A 20,515-nucleotide genomic window follows, 5' to 3' on the forward strand; every position below is an offset into this window, starting at 1 on the left:
GTTTTCTAACGTTGCGCGCCTCGCCGCGGAGCCGCCCATGAGCCCGGGATACATGGAGCCTCTTGGTCGGTGATTTTCGCCCGACGGCGCGCATTTAATGCCAGGCCTCGAAAAAAACGCCTGCCGCCGCCGATGTGGACCCGCCAGATATTGTAGCGAAAGCAACATCGCGGTAGCTATTCGAGCCTTCAGTGAAAGCGGCGCCGTGGTAGTGGCGGCGCATCCACCACGCTGTGGCTGCTCCGCCACGTGGTTGGTCACGTGACCAAGTTCCACTTTAGCTCTTTAAAAAGTATCAAACGTACATGCTACTCAATAAGAGGTCACCAATACTCGCTGGCATGAAGACTGGCTGCAAATGCTTCCAGACAGCTCTCCAAGTGTCATGGATCATGAGCCTACATGTCGATGGTGCTACTCGGAACACCATGGCCACCTGCTTGATGGCCATCCCTGAGGAGAGGAACCTGTGTACAATAAAAAAACAGATGATAACTTGGGTGAAAGCATCAGTGTTGTCACAAGTGTTGCAGTACCTGAGGGTAATAGCCAGCCTTTCTTCAGAGCAAACAGGCTCTCTGCAGAGATTATCGCGCTCCAAGTCCTCACGGACAATCTTGCAGAGACCATCAAATTGTTGTGGGTTCATTTGATAGTACCGTAAAAACATTGCCGGGTATTTCCTCATGACTATGTACTGCAATATTGACAGCAAAACAAACATAATATATTAAGTGCATCGCACTCTTGATGACCATGTCACAATTGCTCTCCTATTCTGTCACCACATGTAGTTCAATTTAAAGCAGATTTTAAAATGCAGCTGACAAACCATCGCGGAACAACTAGTAAACGATGCAGTGGTCACTTCACTTTGCAGCTTTTATTTAAGGACTTCATAGCCAGAGTCTCCGAGTCTCCACTCAAAGTAAAACTGTTTGCACAATTCCTGTCACGCGTCGCGTGGTGTGGGGTTTGGTATGCAGGAGGCTCATGCTCACTGTTTATAATAGAATAAACGCCTTTCGGGAGACTACCGAGCTCCCGACAGCATGTCTCGGCCCATGCGAAGCGTATGCGAAGCTTTAATAATGGTACACTGGGTTTTTAATCCCAAAGCGACGCACGCTATGCGGGACGCCATGTTTGAGGGGTCCTGATAGTTTCTACCACCTGATGTTCTTGAATGCCAATCAATCAATCAATCAATCAATCAATCAATCAATCAATCAATCAATCTGTTTACATCAATCAAGGTGATGCTGCTAGCGCAATCAAATAGTCGAAAAAGTTGTTGCCTTGACAGGAACCACGCTCCCGGTTACATTCTTGCCGGCAACAGCAGAAGCAAACAACCAGCACAAAGAGCAAACAATATTTTGTGTAACGTTTGGAATATTTTCCATATGAGAAAATGTGCGATGAGATCGCACAGCACACGGGTCTCTGGCATTTCGCCTCTATCAAAATGTGGCCGCCGCGGCAGGAATCGAAGCCACGTCTTTCGGATCAGCAGCCGAGCGCAATAACCACTGACCCACTGTCTGAAGTGACTGCGAGTACTAGGTGGACGGTGCAGCAACAGCGATTTTCAAATTCAGCATATAGGAAGAAACCCCTACCGAAATGCAAGCGCTTACGATGACGCTCTACGAGCTTTCTCATTTTAAGTGTCATTATCGCGGCTCACGTGAAGCCATTCTCGCCATTTACACCAGCCGGCATCCCGAATGTATTACGAAAAATAAGCCGGAAGACCTGTGTGATCTAAGCTGCTCTCCGAACGCTATAAAATCTGATGGTTATAGAATGTGCAATCAAGTAAAGCGGTGCTACTATAGGATTATACTCGTACTGTAGAAAGTATTACACGGGATGAAGAGCGTACGATCGCCCGAAATCAGCCAAAAGGTACTTACAGCGGTGTGGAATTCGCCCTCCTGCTTTCTTGCCTCCCATACTTTGTTGTTGTTGTTGTTGTTGTTGTTGTTGTTGTTGTTGACCTCACACAATGGCACATACCCACAAGGGGGATTGGCCATAACCAGGCGGTGACTATTGAAATGACCAGTTGCATGTGACAAGCATGGGATGACCTACCAAAATTTGGATCGCACAGTTTCCATAGCCGAGGTGGTTGCAGGAGGTTAGGGGGGTCATACAAACTAAAATTTAGGCAAAGAAGGGGTAGGGATTACTATAAGTGGTTGTAAAAACCGAAATACAGAAGCTGATAATAGGATGGGCAGGACGAAAGCTCATGATGGTAGACGTTTTGATTCTAGGAGATAATTTTGAATGGCAGAGCAAACATTCCCATTGGTATGGCCAATCATAGAAGCGCCAAGAGACAGAACAACCGCAGAAGAGAGGCGCAAACTGAGATTCTGTATTGAAACTTCTAATAGTCGCCTCCTAATCGATGAGTAGCGACGGCAAAAAAGAAGAAAGTGCTCTATTGTTTCCGGCTCCGCACAATATGGACACAATGGGGAGATCGTCAGACCAGGCCTGTAGAGGTAAAAATTTAGTTGCGGCACCCGGCAACGAAGCCTCGTGAAGGAAACTTCAAGATTGCGCGATCGCCAGACTGAGCTTCTCCAAGGGAACAGTAGGTGCTGGAAGTAGTCCAAGGAAGTAAGCGCTGATGCGCCCAATTCGTTCATTACAGTGTACCGTCGAAAGCGTGCCGCCGTGATCTAAGAAGTTGTTGGAAGCGGGTCAACAATCGGTCCACTCAGGGCTGCCTTCGCTAAAGCATCAGCTGATTCATTTAATAGAAGACCCCTGTGCCCAGGAACCCAAAGAAATCGAATTGATGTGATGTGTGGAGGGATCAGGAATTTTAGTATCCGAAAGAGCTGCGATTCAGTGGACGCTGAGAGGGAAGTGCATAAAGATAACGAGTCCGTAATTATTATTACTGCTGATAAAATAATTGGTACCTTGCGCAGATCGAGAACCACTGCTAGAAACTCAGCCACATAGATAGGAGTGAAATCTTGGAGACGGAGAGAAAAAGACCAGTCAAGGGACTGGGAGTAAATACCTACAGCTGCCTTTTCTGCACACACCGAGCCATCAGTCGCAATTGCAACATGTGAGCTGAAGGTCGACAAATAACCCTGCAACATACCATTTAACCATGGGAAAGGCAGTAATTTTGCATTACATGGATAAATGCCATCGTAGATGATAGACACAGTTGCGGGGATGGACCGCACCGGAACAATTTCAGGTGTCACGTAGTGGTGACGGCAGTCGAAGCAGCGATGAAGACGGACGAAAGGGTCTTCTAAAAGAACTGTTTATTGGGCTGACTTGCACCCAAAAGGGACTGAATCACTCGGCGGCGGCGAAGCGACAAGCGTGCTCGGCGGTCGTCGAACAGAAGGCCCGCCGCTGTCGGACGTGCTCAATTTAAAGCTGATAGCGAACATTCGAGATAAAGGGCGCAAAGTTACTAGAACATTCCGGAACAACGTAGAATCAGCTTTGCCTGGATGCGATCAATCGAGATAAATCTAGTCGCGTCTTGCGTCGCAAACAAAGCGATAAGGTGGTGTCGCGGCAGATTTGCAAAACGAACAAACACTGCAAATATTGGCGGCATTACTCCCCTCTAAAAGAAGCATCGACCCGATGCATTAAAACAAATAATGCGACTAGTAAGGAAAAAAAACGGATCTTTGCGAAAATAGAGCATGTGAATGCAGCGGCCTTTAGCGCGCATAATACGGCTTCAGACGGACTACATGGACAACTTCTGGTCGTACGCGGCGTCGCTGGGATGCAGTCATTGCGTCAGGGATGACTTCATAATCCAGTGCACCCAGCCGACGAAGAACCTTGTACGGGCCGAAATAGCGGCGCAAAAGCTTTTCACTCAATCCACGGCGGCGAATGGGCGTCCACACCCAGACTTGGTCTCCTGGCTTGTATTCCGCGTTGCGTCTTCGTAGGTTGTAGCGTCTGGCGTCGGACCGCTGCTGATATTTGACCCGTAATCGGGCAAGCCTTCGAGCTTCTTCTGCGCGTTGAAGGTAGGAGGCAACGTCGACGTTCTCTTCTTCTGTAACGTTGGGCAGCATGGCGTCTAGCGTGGTCGAGGCATCCCTGCCATGGACGAGCCTAAAATGCGTCATCTGGGTGGTCTCCTGCACTGCGGTGTTGTAGGCGAAGACGACGTAAGGCAGGATGACATCCCAGGTTTTATGTTCGGCATCGACATACATAGCGAGCATATCGGCGATGGTTTTGTTCAGGCGCTCGGTCAGTCCGTTGGTCTGCGGATGGTATGCAGTTGTCCTCCGGTGGCTGGTTTGGCTGTAGCGCAGGATGGCTTGCGTGAGTTCCGCCGTAAATGCCGTTCCTCTGTCCGTGATGAGCACATCGGGGGCGCCGTGTCGAAGAAGAATGCACTCCACGAAAAATTTGGCCACTTCTGCTGCTGTTCCGTTCGGTAGGGCTTTCGCCTCGGCGTAGCGGGTCAGGTAGTCGGTCGCTATGATGATCCACTTATTTCCAGATGTTGACGTTGGAAAAGGGCCAAGCAAGTCCATGCCAATCTGCTGAAAGGGTCTTGAGGGAGGTTCAATGGGGTTCAGAAATCCTGCTGGTCGTGTGGGAGGTGTCTTTCGTCGCTGACAATCTCGGCAGGTTTTCACATAGTGTGCGACATCGGCAGACAGGCGGGCCCAGTAATAATTGTCTTGAATGCGGCGGAGCGTGCGAGTAAACCCGAGATGTCCAGCTGTCGGCTCGTCGTGTGCAGCCTGTAGAACTTCTCTGCGGAGACAAGTAGGTTCAACAAGGAGGTAGGCTGTTTTGTTCGCTGTAAAGTTCTTCACAAGGACCTCATTCTGCACACAGAAGGAAGACACTCCTCGCTTGAATGAAGCGGGGGGTGAAGAAACCTTGCCTTCCAGGTACTCGATGAGGCCTTTTAGGTCGGCGTCCGAGCGTTGCTGCTGAGCAAAAGAGCTGGGGCTGATGGGTCCCAGGAAGGCGTCCTCATCGTCGTCCGGCGACGATGCATCTACAGGGGCTCGTGAGAGGCAATCGGCGTCAGAGTGCTTGCGTCCGGACTTGTAAACGACGGTGACGCCAAACTCCTGGAGACACAGACTCCATCGAGCGAGTCGGCCAGAGGGGTCCTTCAAATTGACAAGCCAGCAGAGCGCGTGGTGGTCGCTGACCACCTTGAACGGTCGTCCATAAAGGTAGGGGCGGAATTTCGACGTAGCCCACATGATGGCAAGGCACTCCTTCTCAGTTGTCGAACAGTTAGCCTCGGCCTTGGAAAGGGAACGGCTAGCGTATGCGATGACTTTCTCCAGCCTGCCACTTTTTTGAACGAGGACGGCGCCTAGTCCCACGCTGCTTGCGTCGGTATGAGCTTCAGTATCGGCGTTTTCATCAAAATGCGCAAGGATCGGTGGGGACTGTAAACGACGCTGAAGTTCCTTGAAGCCTTCTGCTTGCGGCGCTTCCCATTTAAACGGCACGTCTGCCTTCGTCAGTTGGGTCTGGGGCTCGGCGATGCGCGAAAAGTTTTTTCAGAAATCGTCGGTAATATGCGCACAGTCCGAGAAATCTGCGCACTGCTTTCTGATCGGCCGGCGGTTGAAACTGTTCAATAGCAGCTGTTTTCTGCGGGTCTGGGCGTACTCCTTCCTTGCTAACGATGTGGCCTAGAAACAGCAGCTCTTCGTAGGCAAAGTGGCATTTCTCTGCTTTCAAGGTTAGGCCAGACGACTTGATTGCGTCTAGTACTGTTCGAAGTCTTTTGAGGTGCTCTTCAAAGTTCGAGGCGAAGACAACGACGTCATCTAAATATACCAGACAAATCTGCCACTTCAGGCCTGCCAGCACTGTATCCATTACTCGCTGAAACGTCGCTGGTGCGGAACAGAGACCAAATGGCATCACCTTGAACTCAAACAGCCCATCCGGAGTTATGAATGCTGTCTTCTCGCGATCTCTTTCGTCGACCTCAATTTGCCAGTAGCCGCTCTTGAGGTCCATCGATGAGAAATATTTGGCGTTGCAGAGGCGGTCCAGTGTGTCGTCGATGCGGGGGAGGGGGTAGACGTCCTTCTTTGTTATGTTGTTCAAGCGGCGGTAATCCACGCAGAATCGAAATGCGCCGTCTTTCTTTCTCACTAGAACAACCGGTGCCGCCCATGGGCTGTTTGAAGGCTGGATGACGTCGTCGCGAAGCATTTTTTCGACTTGGTCCCGGATGGCTTGTCGTTCTCGCGGAGACTCACGGTAGGGGCTTTGACGGAGAGGTCGGACGTGTTGATCCGTTATAATGCGATGCTTGGCAATTGGCGTCTGTCGCACCTTCGGCGATGTCGAAAAGCACTCACTGTAGTTTTGAAGCAGATTGCGGATCTGGTCTTCTCTGTTCCGGTGCAGGGCTGGGTTGATGTCGAAAGTGGGCGAGTTCTCTTGGTCAGGCGGATCTTCTGCGGAGGGGTCGGAGAGGGCGAAGGAATCTCGTACGTCAGATATTTCGTCGTAGAAAGCAATCGTTGTTCCTCTGTTAATATGCCGGTATTCTTCGCTGAAGTTAGTCAGCAGTACTTCGGCCTGGCCATTGCGGAAATGTGCGATGCCTCTTGCGATGCTGATTCCTCGGTCTAGTAGCAACTGCATGTTCCCCTCGATGATGGCTTCAGTGTTTATGGCTTTCGTGGCGCCTACGGTCACGGTAACGCTTGAACGGGGTGGGACGCTCACTTCTTCCTCCAGGACACTTAGGGCAACGTGATTTTCCCGAGTTTTCATCGAAGCGATGGCTTCGTCCGTCGAAAGCGTGATCAGCTTGGATCGCAGGTCGATGATCGCCTGATGCTCATTAAGGAAATCCATACCCAAGATCACTTCGCGGGAGCATTGCGTTAGCACAACAAAGGTCGCAGGATAGGTATGTCCTTTGACAGTCACTCGCGCTGTGCATCGTCCTGATGGCGTAATGAGGTGGCCCCCAGCGGTGCGAATTTGTGGGCCGTCCCAAGCCGTTGTGACTTTTCTCAGCTGCGCAGCGAATGTTCCATTCATCACCGAGTAATCGGCTCCTGTGTCGACTAGAGCGGTAACTTTCCGGCCGTCGATAGTCACTTCTAAGTCGGAGGTCCTGGCTCTTGCATTGCATGTCGCTCTCGGCGTCGGGTCACGGCTTCGTCGCGTATGCGAGTCTCGGGTTGGGCGTGCGGTCGAAGCTCCTCTGGTTGGCGGCGTCGATTTCAAGGTAGCTTGCGTCGTGGTCGAGGTTCTCATTGTGTGCGGCGTCGGTGCAGCGAGTGTCGGTTCTTCATGCGGCGTCGCGGGTGCAGCGTCTTCATGGGGCGTGGTCGGTGGAGGATCTTCGGCGTTTAGCTCATGAGCAACCTCACCTCCAGAGGTTGCTGCCTTTAGTTTCCCCTACGGGGGCTGGGCGACCTTCCTCGTACCGCGGCTGCGTAGCTGCGGCGTGGCGACGCAAAGCGCGAGGTTGACGGCGATGGTGAGCGCGAAAAGCGGTTCGGCGTGTACTCTTCTCGACGCAGGTACTCGTCGATTTCGTGCGGACGTTGTCCGAAGCGTGGTCGTGGGGCGTTAACGGCAAATCCTCGAAGACCGATACGTCGGTACGGGCAGCGACGAAGAATATGGCCGGCCTCACCGCAATGGAAGCACAACGGCCGGTTGTCGGAAGTCCTCCAGGCGTCGCATTTCCTGGGGCTTGAGCGTCGGTCATAGGCTGGGCGGGCGGGGGCTGGGAGGCGGCGTTGTGGAACGATTGGCTCATCTCGGGGAGGACGTGGGGGTTGTCGCTGGGGCTGAGCAGTACTTACTGCAGTGGCGTAGGTCATGGCCTGGGGTTCTGTGGCCGTCGTGGTGCCAAGTGCCTGTTGCACTTCTTCCCGTACCACATCCATCAGAGTCGCTGCTTGTGGCTGTGGGGAAGATGGCAGTAATCGGCGTAGCTCCTCTCGGACGATTTCGCGGATAACTTCCCGCAAGCTGTCGCTGGTGGTGGCCGGCGTGTCCGAACGGATTGCACAGGTAGAGGAAGGGCGATTGTACTGCCGAGCTCGAACGTCGAGGGTATTCTCAATCGTGCAGGCTTCTTGCATAAACTCCTCGACTGTTTTTGGCGGCTGGCGGACGAGGCTTGCAAAGAGTTGTTCTTTTACGCCGCGCATTAAAAACTGAACTTTTTTTTCCTCGGTCATCCCGGGGTCGGCGCGGCGAAATAGGCGCTTCATCTCCTCGACGTAACCGCAGACGGGCTCATTCGGAAGCTGGATCCTGGACTCGAGGAGTCGTTCGGCTCTTTCTTTCCTCACGACACTGGTGAATACCTTCAATAGTTCTCTCTTGAATAGCTCCCATGTAGTAAGGGACGACTCGTAGTTTTCGTACCACGTGCGTGCGGAGCCATCCAATGAGAAAAAAACGTGTCCAATCTTTGCCGCATCATCCCACTTGTTGAATGACGCCACGCGCTCAAATTGGTCCAACCATTCTTCAGGGTCTTCGCCTAGGGATCCATTGAAAGTTGGCGGCACCCGCGGCTGCTGCAGTATGATCGGTGTCGACATCTTTGGTGAGGTTGCAGTGCTGGTAGCAGCGTCTTTTCGCTGTCTGGTGCGGTCCGGCAGTTTCCCGAACTCAGGCTCCTCTCCCTGGAGACGTCGGCTGGCTCGCTGAGCTGCTGGTTCGTCCTCGGGTGTGAAGCGCTTAGGGCTGGGTTCACGACTTGAAGGGGGCGTCCGGAACATGGAAGTTACCCCGCACCTCCACCAGATGTCACGTAGTGGTGACGGCAGTCGAAGCAGCGATGAAGACGGACGAAAGGGTCTTCTAAAAGAACTGTTTATTGGGCTGACTTGCACCCAAAATGGACTGAATCACTCGGCGGCGGCGAAGCGACAAGCGTGCTCGGCGGTCGTCGAACAGAAGGCCCGCCGCTGTCGGACGTGCTCAATTTAAAGCTGATAGCGAACATTCGAGATAAAGGGCGCAAAGTTACTAGAACATTCCGGAACAACGTAGAATCAGCTTTGCCTGGCTGCGATCAATCGAGATAAATCTAGTCGCGTCTTGCGTCGCAAACAAAGCGATAAGGTGGTGTCGCGGCAGATTTGCAAAACGAACAAACACTGCAAATATTGGCGGCACGCACGTTGAGTGGGCCCAGCAAAGATTCAACGAAACAGATTTGGGGAGTTTGAAGGCGAGACCATCCGACACCCAAGAACTCCGCTCGCTGCCCTAGGAAGATCAACTCGGATGCATGCTGCTCCGAGTCGCAAAACTTTAAAAACGTTTGTACTGTCAAAAGGCGAAACCTTGCAGTAAGAGACGGCACCCGCGCTTCCAGATACAAAACATTTCTTGCCACGTATTTAGGGAGACCCAAACACAGGCGCAGAGCTTCTCGCTCTAAGAGCAGAAGTGGGCGCAGTTTGTATGCAGCTGCTCCAGAAAACAAAACGCTACAGAATTCCAAGATTGGCCGGATATACATTTTGTAAATCAGCAGAAGAGCATGTCTGCGCATACCGCAGCAAGGGCTACTCATCCTTCGCAGAAGGCCTACCACCCGAATCCCTTTCTAAGCAACCTGATCTATATGTGACCGCCAAGAGAGAGAGGAGTCATAAGTTACCCCGAGATACTTTAGGGAACATACCTGAGGAATGACATGATGACGATAAGACAATGAAATGTGTACCTGTTGAGTAACTGGAAAAGGTAACAGAGCGCACTTGTTTACATTAAGACTTAAGTGTAATTCAGATAACCATCGGTCAAGGGAATTTAAATATGACTGTAAAACCATATACACAGAATGTAAATTATTCGCAGCAGCAAAGAAAGCTATATCGTCTGCATACACGTACGTAGTAACGTCAGGGGAAGTCGGAATCGAACTGAGTAAGAGGTTGAATAGAACAGGGGAGAGAACTGCACCTTGAGGCACACCTCTAGATTGATGAAATTTCCTTGTAGAAACTCCGCGTTGACAACAATAAAATACTCTGTCAGCCAGGAAAGCTGACACCCATTCCACAAATTAACTTGGCAAGCCCAGAGCCCGTAGTCTATACATCAGAGGCCCATGTTCGACACTGTCATATGCCTTCGAGACGTCTAGAGTTACCAGCGCAGCATACTGTCGACGCCGGCGCGCTAGTCGGACACGGCTTTCGAAATCAGTATGCGCACACCATTAGAGCACCCAGGCCTGAAACCAATCTGGCAGGGGTTAAGTAGTCCCTTTTCAGTAATAATGGGCATGATTTGTCCATACAGCACGCGTTCAACCAATTTCACCAGATTCGATGTCAATGAAATTGGTCGAATGTTGTCTAAGACCAACCCTTCGCCTGGCTTTTTAACCACCGGGATAATTTTGGAAACACGCCATACATCCGGGATTCATGGGGTTCTAATAGAGTAATTTACCAGCTCCAATATACCATTGGGGGATTTGTCGAACAGTATTTTAATCATCGCAGAGGTGACACGGTCAGGACCAGGAGCTGCAGAAGGTAACCGATTTATCACCTATACTTGATGTAGCCAGAACCTGCTCTTCCTTTTCTTCTTCTTCTTCTTCTTCACCCCAGTTATATGGCATTTACCCACGCGGGGGGATTGACCAAGGTGTAGTAGAATAAACAAAGAAGTTTCCATGGAAGATGACAAAATTGTAGCACCAATCGTGAATTTCAAAAAATCAATGAATAAAAACAACAGAACAATATTTACAGTTAAGTAACAGACAGCATTTTGGTGAAAAGAGAAGAGCTCGTAGAACTTTAAAAGAATTAGCACATCAACCTACCAGTTGCAATTATGTAATCATGGAGAAACCCACAAATAGAACCCAATGCAAATCCCAGGGCGTTCGCACCAAACGATAATTATACTGGCAAAGATAAAGGGAGCCCTAACCTGGAGAGAGGGACCTCAAGGTAAATCTTTCTCTGAAGAGCGAGCCTTGGGCAGTAGAGGAGAAAATGGTCTAAAGATTCAACTTTCCCACATGCGTCACATAGGTTCGTCGGTGTCAACCCACACCTGCATAGATATAAATTCAAACTTGGAATCCTGCACCGCAACCGCGTCATTGTTACCTCACACAGCCTGGATTTACACGAACGGACGTTCCAATTATATGCTAAGTGCTGATAGTCAGTGGTATTTAGTAAGGGATCTCGTCACCTGGCTGATATATGTAGGAACCGCTGAAACCTGGAAATCGCCAGCAGGCTGAAATTCGGGACGGGATATGTCACTGACCCTTCAAGAGCCGACCTTGCTAAGTAATCAGTCACCTCGTTTGAATGAATACCAGCATGGCCAGGTACCCAGACAAAACGAACCGCCTTCAAAGTGCATGGGACAAAAAAGCGCAGGATACGGCGCAAAAAATCTTCTCGTGAAGTGTCAAGGGAGACTAACACTGACAAACAATCAGCGAGAATAATAACATGGGACACATGGCATGGAATTTTGTGAAGGGCCATTCCAAGAGCCAAAAATTCCGCAAAGAATATAGGAATATATTCTGGGATGCGGACAGAATAGCTCCATGCCAAATTCTGCCAAAAGATGCCGACTGCAGCTTTTTGGCAGTTGACGGAGGCATCGGTAGCAAGCACCGTATGATGGGGGTATTCCTCTATGTGATCCGAGAGAATACCGTTTAAAATGTTTGCGGGCATGTGTTTCGCATGAGATGGGAAGATGTGGTCGAAATGGAATTCCACTGCTGCCGGCGTGTCATCAACCCACTGCAAAGAACTGAGATCCACACCAATCGGTGTTAAAAGGTTCTGCGTTAACATAATCTGTGGCATTTGATACCGTGGCCAATGATGAGAAAAGAATAAGGCCGGCTGAGACACAAAAATAGGAGTACTGACATCAGTCACTGGGTCCATCGACCTGAGGAAAGTTCGCGCCGTGAGTATTTGAAAACTGGAAGTTAGATCAGGGATACGGGATTCCAGATAAAGCAGGGCGTTTGAAACTGATTTTGAGAGACCAAGGCAGAGGCGGAGAGCGCGCATTTCCAGTAAGATTAAGGGTTGAATCTTGTAGCTTGCGCTATCAGAGAACAGAATGCAACCAAATTCAAGTATAGGTCTTACGTAGGCTTTTTATAGTAACAATAACGTGTCGCGGCGCATCCCAAACTTTTTATTGGCGATCTTGTCAGCCGGCCTAGAGCGCGTTCTCCTTGAAACTCATTGTTCTTTATATGAAGGCTCCAATCTAATGCTGGGTGATAAGTAACACCCAGATATTTTACGGATTCCACTTGTGGAATCTGGAGAGAGCGATGGACTAATGAAATGTGCAAAGGCCTGTCTGGAGGAAGATGAAATACCAAAACTTCGCATTTGTCTACATTCAGGGATAAATGAATACCCTGCAACCATACTCCAAGAGCATCCAAATATCCCTGCAGAATGTGGTAAAGGGAGTGGATATCCCTGGCCGAGGCGAAAAAAGCGATGTCATCTGCATACATAAAAACTGTTATATCAGGACGAATGGGGATGCCACTGACCAAAATATTAAAAAGCAGAGGGGATAGCACCGATCCTTGCGGCACACCTCTTGATTGATAATATGTATTTGAACATAGGGTTCCCTCGGCGCCGTAAAAGAATCTGTCCTTCAGAAATTCAGATATCCACGCATAAATGTAGGTCGGAGGATGTAACTGAGCAAGTCTGTTAAGTAAAATAGTATGCTCTACACTGTCATAGGCCTTTGCTACATCAAGAGTGACCAAAGCTGAAACTTCTCTTCTGCGTAGCGAGAGCCGGATTCTGCTCTCTAGATCCACATGCGCGGACCATATAGAGCATCCACGAAAGCCAATCTGAGCTGAGATGAGACCGTTGATGTCATGAACATGTTTTGTGAGGCGACTGTACACTATTCTTTCTAATAATTTGACTAAATTTGAAGTCAGCGCAATTGGCCGAATATTATCTAAGACGTATCCTTTTCCTACATCTTTCATTAATAAAATAATTTTCGCCGTCTTCCAAATGCTTGGAATCCATGCATTTTCCAGAGAAGCATTGACCATATCTAAGAGGGCGCCTGTAAACTCCTCGGCTAAAATTTGAATCATACCAACAGTGACACCATCTGGTCCAGGAGCTGCAGGATGAAACATTGCCAGGACTGAGAGGAGCTCTGATGCATCAACCTCGGTATAATCCGAAGAGGGTGAAATTGTGCACTAAGGGACGTTTCTGTGCGTCTGGAAGCGTAACGCCAATCCCTGAGAAATACACTCCAGGCTCTCCTGAGCCTTTAGTGGTGATAACACTGTTGAACTAGTGAGAAGAGGGACGGCAGAACTCTTGTTACGTTCCATGAATCTATACAGGGCTTTCCGATGACGAGGATTTGAAAGATATGTGTTTAAATTTTGGTTGTAATCCTCCCTGGCTTTTGCAAGTGTTATTTTGAAAGATGCAGAGAAGAATTTGTAATTTAACCAATTAGCCGGACTCTGGTTGCAGGACAGCCTCTTCCAGGCCGCTTTTCTGCGACGATAGGCCTTCTCACATTCTTCTGTCCACCAAGGAGACGGCTGTTTATTAGAGGCTGCTGCGGGCACAGCGAATATTGAGTGGTCTATTGCATTTTGCAAAAATGAAACCTTCTGCTGAGCTCTTTCGTCCCGGCTTGTATTAACTATAGAAGCAAGTGAGGCGGACATCAGATTTTTATAAATTTTGTGGTTAACAAATTTATGGGTTACACAACTAGTTTTAAGAGGAAAATACCAGATAGTGAAAGTTATAGGAAAGTGATCACTAGACGTACCCGAATCCTCTGTCCACCAATCAGTCACATCTAGCCTACCTGCTGATAATGTTAAGTCAATGGATGAGCGAGCAACCCCTCGCATAAAGGTTATTTCTCTAGAATTGCAGCAGCTTACAGCATTTGCAGACAGCCACGACCAGAGAAGCAGGCCGCAGGAATCAGTGCGACTTCCCCAGTCACTATGGTGAGAATTAAAATCTCCTGCGATGACTGCACTGTTTGTGCCAGTCACCAAGCTGTCTAAACAGTCTGTCCTGTGTACACCTAAAGGAAAATAGACATTAGCAATTGTAATATCAGCACAATGCGGAAATGAAATTTTGATCGCTAAAAGCTCACAGTCAGGGAGAAGAATTTTCTTAGATATAGATGCCTGATGACATAAAGTTTTAGATAGCATGGTTACCAGTTCACCTCCCCTGCCAACATTTCGATCTGACCTGAAAACTCGAAAGTTTCTCATTGAAAATGATTTATACAGTGATAACCACGTTTCTTGTAAAAGTACAATATCAGGCTTATGCTTGTGAATAAGTATGTCTAGATCTGGAAGAGAAGACAAGACGGAACGGCAATTCCATTGTAACACTTTGATACCTGCCATGATTATTGACCAATAAAGAGGCCGAAACCGCCTCTTTAAGGATATCAACATGGGGATGAAGTTTGGGTGGTCGCTTTTAGCTTTCATCTATGGAGAACTAGAATTAGATAGTGATGAGGAAGCACGGCGCCTCTGCGTAGGGCACGACATTTCGACATCTGTTGCTCAGATGTCACTGCGACATTCACTGCTAGGAACAGAGATGTGAGGTGGGACCTGGGGAGCATCAGAAGGTGATGTAGAGCGGCTAGCACTAGCTGCAGAAGCTGAAACAGATGCAGACGTTGCTGCCAGGACGGGTGTTGATGGTGACGCAGACTGAACTGCAACAAACTGAGCCAACGCCTCAGAGAAAGTGTTTAGCATTCGCTCAACACATTATTATGACCTTTTTCTACTGTGGTCACAATTGAGGCAGTCAAGTAGGACTCAATGTCCCCAACAGAAGCGCGCACACGACTAGCATATGAATCTTTTTTCCTCTTAAGAACAGCGTAAGCATCGGCTCTTGAGCACCGCTTCTCTTTGATAATGTCCAACAATCTACGCTCTTCACTACTTTTTGCGCAGTTGGCATCATCAGCTGAGTGACTGTTGCTGCAGGGGCGACAATGAGGCTGCTCTGAGGTTCACTTATCAGCAGAATGACCTTGTCCACATAAACGGCAGCGGGTCTCCGACTTGCATGCTTTGCCGCTATGCCCGAACCGCCAACAGTTGGTGCATTGAAGAGGGCGGGGTTCTAGAGGGTCCACACGGTATACAATCGGCCAGATTTTTAGTTCAGCAGGGCAGTAAGAGCCAGCAAAAGTTGTTATTACCGACTCAGTAGCAACGCGCGAGCCGTTTACCTCTCTACTGCGGAGGTAGACTGAAAGGACCCCAACGCCTGCATCCTGAAATTCCTGTAGAATTTCTTGCGGGGACGATGCTGGGTCGACACCTCTTACGATACCCTTGACACATGCAAGCTGTTCGGGAACGAATGCTTTCACCGGCAGCGAGCTGAAAATTGTGCATTTAAGCAAGTCTGCAACACAAGCGATGTCTGAGGACTTGCACACAATTCCTCGACGGCCAAATGGACGCACTTCAGAGATCTGCAGGTATTGGACAGACAATGATCTTAGCTCCTTTTGAATTAGTTTGGGGGTTTTCATTTTGATCGCACCCTCACCGATTGGGGCGATAGCCACGGGAACCGCATCAATGCCATTTTTGTGGAAGGACTCAAGGGGCAGGCTTTGGGCTGGCAAGCTGGCAAACCAAGCTAACGACCCTCCACCTGGGGATGTCAACGACATCTCTCAGCAAAACGCGCTCTCAGGTTCACATGAACTGCGCCTTAAACTACGCCTTGGCCAAAACCCCCCAACGTAGTACGGGCTCACCAAGGATGAACAAGCCGGAACCACCAGAACATGCAGAATTTCTTTTTTTCGAGCAGATTCAACTTTTTTTTATCAGAAGCAGCCGACGAAATGCACCCATGAAGACAGTCGAGGCAGCGCCGTGTACTCTATGGAAAAATATTTCGTATGCTGCTCGCAGTGCGCCCGAATTCTAATTTCGCACCGAGCAAGCCCCATTCGACACCAGCGACCGGAAAGACGAAGACGCGTCGCTCGCTTCTGTTACTTCGGTGCCTCGGCGAGCTACAGACAAATTTTAAGCAATTAGTTTTTGTTATGGTGTTAAAAAATACAAAAAAACGTCCCTAAACTTTACTTGTGCGTTTCGTGTTGACCTAAGCAATTTTAGCTTTTCTGGCCACACTGAGGCTGCACAAGCCGCTTTTTCGCTCCTTATATTTAGACCCGGTCCATGTTGCACGTCGCGCCGCCTCCGCATTTTCTGCCGGGCGAACTTAGGTGAAAAAAAGGCCAGGCTTAACTTGGTTAAGCCAAGAATGCGTTGCATATCTCGATGGAGTTCCGTGCTGCTCCGTTGACTCGATAGACTATTGACTCGATCGCCATTGAAACTGCCCGTGTAGCAGCGCTCGATCGCCTTTGAGTCGATAGACTATCGGTTCGAGGGCCCTCGAAATGCCCGTGTGACAGGGGTATAAGACTGTCCCGGCGAAGGAGCGCAGCTCTTTTATACATATGCGGTAACGTCAATATTAGCGCAGCGCCCCTAGCGGGAGGAACGGGAGTCAGGTGGTGGCTGCGGCCGCGCGCCACCGCGCCAGTTGGGGCCCAGCTTTTCCTCCGTGACGTCACGCGCCGGCGCAGCGCCCCTAGCGGGAGGAGCGGGAGTCAGGTGGTGGCTGCGGCCGCGCGCGACCGCGCGAGTTGGGGCCCAGCTTTTCCTCCGGCTGTCGTGACGTCACGTCACGTGGTTTGGTGGCTGCCCTGCCGCGCCCAAGGGCTGAACTGAGTGATTGCAATATGCAACGCATAAAAAAAAACGTCTCATGTATTCTGAGCTTTTACGCGCTTAACCGCTAACCAATGTATTCGGTGGTGGCATCCATGGGAGCCACTGAAACTACCGCACACTCACTGAATAAAAGAAAAAAAACTTGTGGCGAGACAGGGAATCGAACCAGGGCCTTTGGCCGTTTCAAGCGGAGACGCTAACACTCCGCCGGAACGGATCATGAGCAAAGGGGCATCTGTTTAATGCACGGGTCTCCGATCCAGATGTCGCCGCGCTTTCGCTACGTATATCCTGGCCTAACAGAGCTAGGCCACCAGCAATTTTTTTGAAAAGCTCCGGATGAACAGATATATTAACGCGACAGCGTTAAGGAGGTCGTGTCGCAGAAAAGCCGGTGTCGTAGGTGGCGGTAGCTGTGAGCGTAGAATCGTCCTCCTCGTCCCCTCTCCTCCTCCTCCTCGCAATGTACGTCACTGGCTCAGTACCCGCGACATACTGTAATTGTTACAGATGCGTCTGGGGTTGGTATTCTCTCAGAGTACCTCTCGTGGAGCTTTTCGGTCAGAGTCCCGGATTACACAAGCATATTTCTGGCAGAGTGCCTGACGCCGCGCACACTAGCTGCTCCCTGTCTAAAGCACGAGAGCACACGCAAAATTTCCGCAGCAGTGTCAAAGCGCGAGGACAACCCTCGAGCGGGCGCGCTCTTCTCTCACAATGGCGTCCATGCACGAGCGAAGAGAGCATAGGGTGCGCGAAGCAAGCTCCTCTCACAACGGCGCCGAAGCGCGAGCCAGAAAGAACGAGCGCGCGCGGTCAAAACTAGTCTTCTTCACGAGCGGCCGACGCAGACGCACTCAAGTCAGTGGCGAAGCTCGTCGTCCTGCCTTATCAATTACGAGAAGTCGCTCGGAGTCGCTGGTCAATGGAGTCCGCAGCACCCTCTCGCCCAGTTTGTGTCTCCTATTCAGGGTGAAATGCTTGGAAAAAGGGGTCTCTTACACCCCTTGAGTAGAAGAAAATACCTTGTACCATGGCGCTCTTCAGCCAGAGATGCTCTTGCGCCATTAAAATCCATCAAAATTATCATACCCAGCCTGAGGGTGGCGAGCAGCCCTCTCTTTCACGGCTCGTGGCACTCCCAGAAGAGAGTGCGAGTTTGGAAACAGCTACTGGGTGGGAAATTTGAAACTATCGAGGAAACAGGAATCAAATAGCGCAGCGAAGATAGTACCTGCTTTAATGCATAGTGATAGCACTGCTGGTCGCTTGTCGTGGAACAAATTTTCTACGGAAGAAAGGCGAAAAACACAGAAAATGTATCCCCTCCACTTTGCATCGCCGTTCAAATCTTTGACAAAAACAAAAGCATTTCGCAATCACTCCACAAGCACAACCAAGACCTTTTTTCTTCCTTCTAACGTCTGAAGTTATAGGCCCTCACTGTCACAACAGTTGATGGTCATTTCAGTTTCCGGTGATCGGGATATTAGCTCCAAAAAAGTCACTCATTGCGCTGAGCGAACTCGGCTGTCTTGAGAAGCAGCGCCCACAGAGGCCGTTGCTCGCGATGCCCAGTGTATCCGTCCACAAAAGGCTCAAAATCGGCACCGCACAGGTCTTTGAGCTGCGTCAGCACGCTGCCGATGCGGTCGCGCAGTTGCTCGTGATTGACAGAAGGGGAAAGGCAATCGCCGGTCACTCCTGAGGGATCTATTGTGATGAGAACCCAGCAGATGAGTTCCAGCCGCGCGGGGCTGGGCGTGAAGAAGACTTGCTTCACGTCTTCGTCGTCCGGGCGATATTCAAGAGCCTCAAGCAATCTGGCGACTTCACGGCACCGGCGAAGATCGCCTCTCCAAGTTCCGCTGGCCATGGTGAGCGTTGCGGATTCAATCCGTTCGAATGAATGAAGGAAGGAAGGAAGGAAGGAAGGAAGGAAGGAAGGAAGGAAGGAAGGAAGGAAGGAAGGAAGGAAGGAAGGAAGGAAGGAAGGAAGGAAGGAAGGCCTCAGACGTTGCTGGCACATACCCACTACGGGGGAGTGGCCAAGACACAGGCGGTCAATTACTGGATACAGGAAATTTTTGACGGGAAAAGCAGTGGAAATAGTATGTAGTCTGATAGATTGGAAGAGGGAAGGAATGGGGTCCTGTTAACTTGGAGATCCAAGACGGGACAATTGCTTAATGTGCATAATAGTACACAATGCCTGTAATGTTGCAATGTCTTACTGACTGAGATCGGGAAAAAGAAATTAGAATGGGAGTCGCTGCGTTTCTTGAAGAAAATTTTGCACAGCAGAGCGCACACTCCTGTCGCTTCGTCCAAGCGAAGAAGCGCCAATAGAAAGAACAACCGTGGAAGACACAGGCAAGCCCCGTTGATGAAATGGAATTTGCAAAAGACGCTTCCTCAAATGAAAAAAGCGGCGGCAGAACAGCAGGAAGTGATCCATTGTCTCAGGTTCGGCACAAAAAGGGCACAGTGGGGAAGCTTCCAGGCCAGGTCTGTGAAGGTAGAAATTTAGAAGGGGAACCCGGCAACGCAAGCGCGTGAAAGAGACCTCTAGTCTGCGTGAGCGCCAGTCTTTGCTACTCCAAAGATGCAGAAGATGCTGATATTCGGGAGATGATGTAAGAGCCGAGGCAGCAAATTCCTGAAATATTGTGTAGCTGCGAAACCTCACCGCAGCTGTATATGCACACGATGGTAGGACAGCAACAATTGGGCCGCTTAGAGAGGCTCTTGCTAAGGAATCTGCAACCTCTTTTAAGTGAAACCCCATGCGACCTGGTACCCAAAGCAACCTTACCGAATTTAGATGCAGCGGAATCAGGAACTTAAAGAGGCGTAATGGCCGAGAGTCAGTGGGTGAGGATAAGGAAGAGCAAATGGACAGAGAGTCTGTCATAACCACGACCTGGGAAACGGTAGATTCTAATTTTCGTAAGGCTACGATTACTGCTAATAATTCAGCCAGAAAAATTGGAGTGAAGTCAGGAAGACGGAGAGAAAAAGACCAATCCAATGAAGGTGAAAAAATTCCCACACCTGCCTTTTCGCGATCCTGCGAGGCATCGGTAGCAATAAGAACATGAGAGGGAAAGGACCTTAGGTGGTCCTGCAATAGACCCTGAAGAAGCGGGAAGGGCTGCAGCTTTGCATTCGATGGGAAAATGTCATCGAATTCAATCTGGACAGATGAGGAGTTGTTATATATTTGGCGGACATCAGTGAAATGAATATTTATGCGATCAAGGAGGGACTGCACGTCACATATCTGCGGGGTATGAAATCGAGACCAGGCAGCACTAAAAAAGGCGGAAGGTTGACTAAGAAATATTATACTGGAAGCGTGAAGAGGTGAGTCGCACAATTTTAAAAATGTTTGAACTGTTAAAAGGCGAAACCTAGCTGATAACGAAGGCATTCGCGCCTCAAGATGCAGAACAGCATTGGCGGCATATTTTGGAAGCCCCAGACAAAGGCGCAACGCCTCACGCTCCAAAAGCACAAGAGGGCGAAGTTTATAGACAGGAGCTCCTGAGAATAAAACACACCCGAACTCCAAAATTGGGCGGACGTACATTTTATAAATCATCAGAAGCGTATGCCTTCTCATGCCTGACCTAGCACTACAAAGCCTGCGCAGGATACCAA

The sequence above is a fragment of the Amblyomma americanum genome, chromosome 1 (genome assembly GCF_052857255.1).
Source record: "Amblyomma americanum isolate KBUSLIRL-KWMA chromosome 1, ASM5285725v1, whole genome shotgun sequence".
Taxonomy (NCBI): domain Eukaryota; kingdom Metazoa; phylum Arthropoda; class Arachnida; order Ixodida; family Ixodidae; genus Amblyomma; species Amblyomma americanum.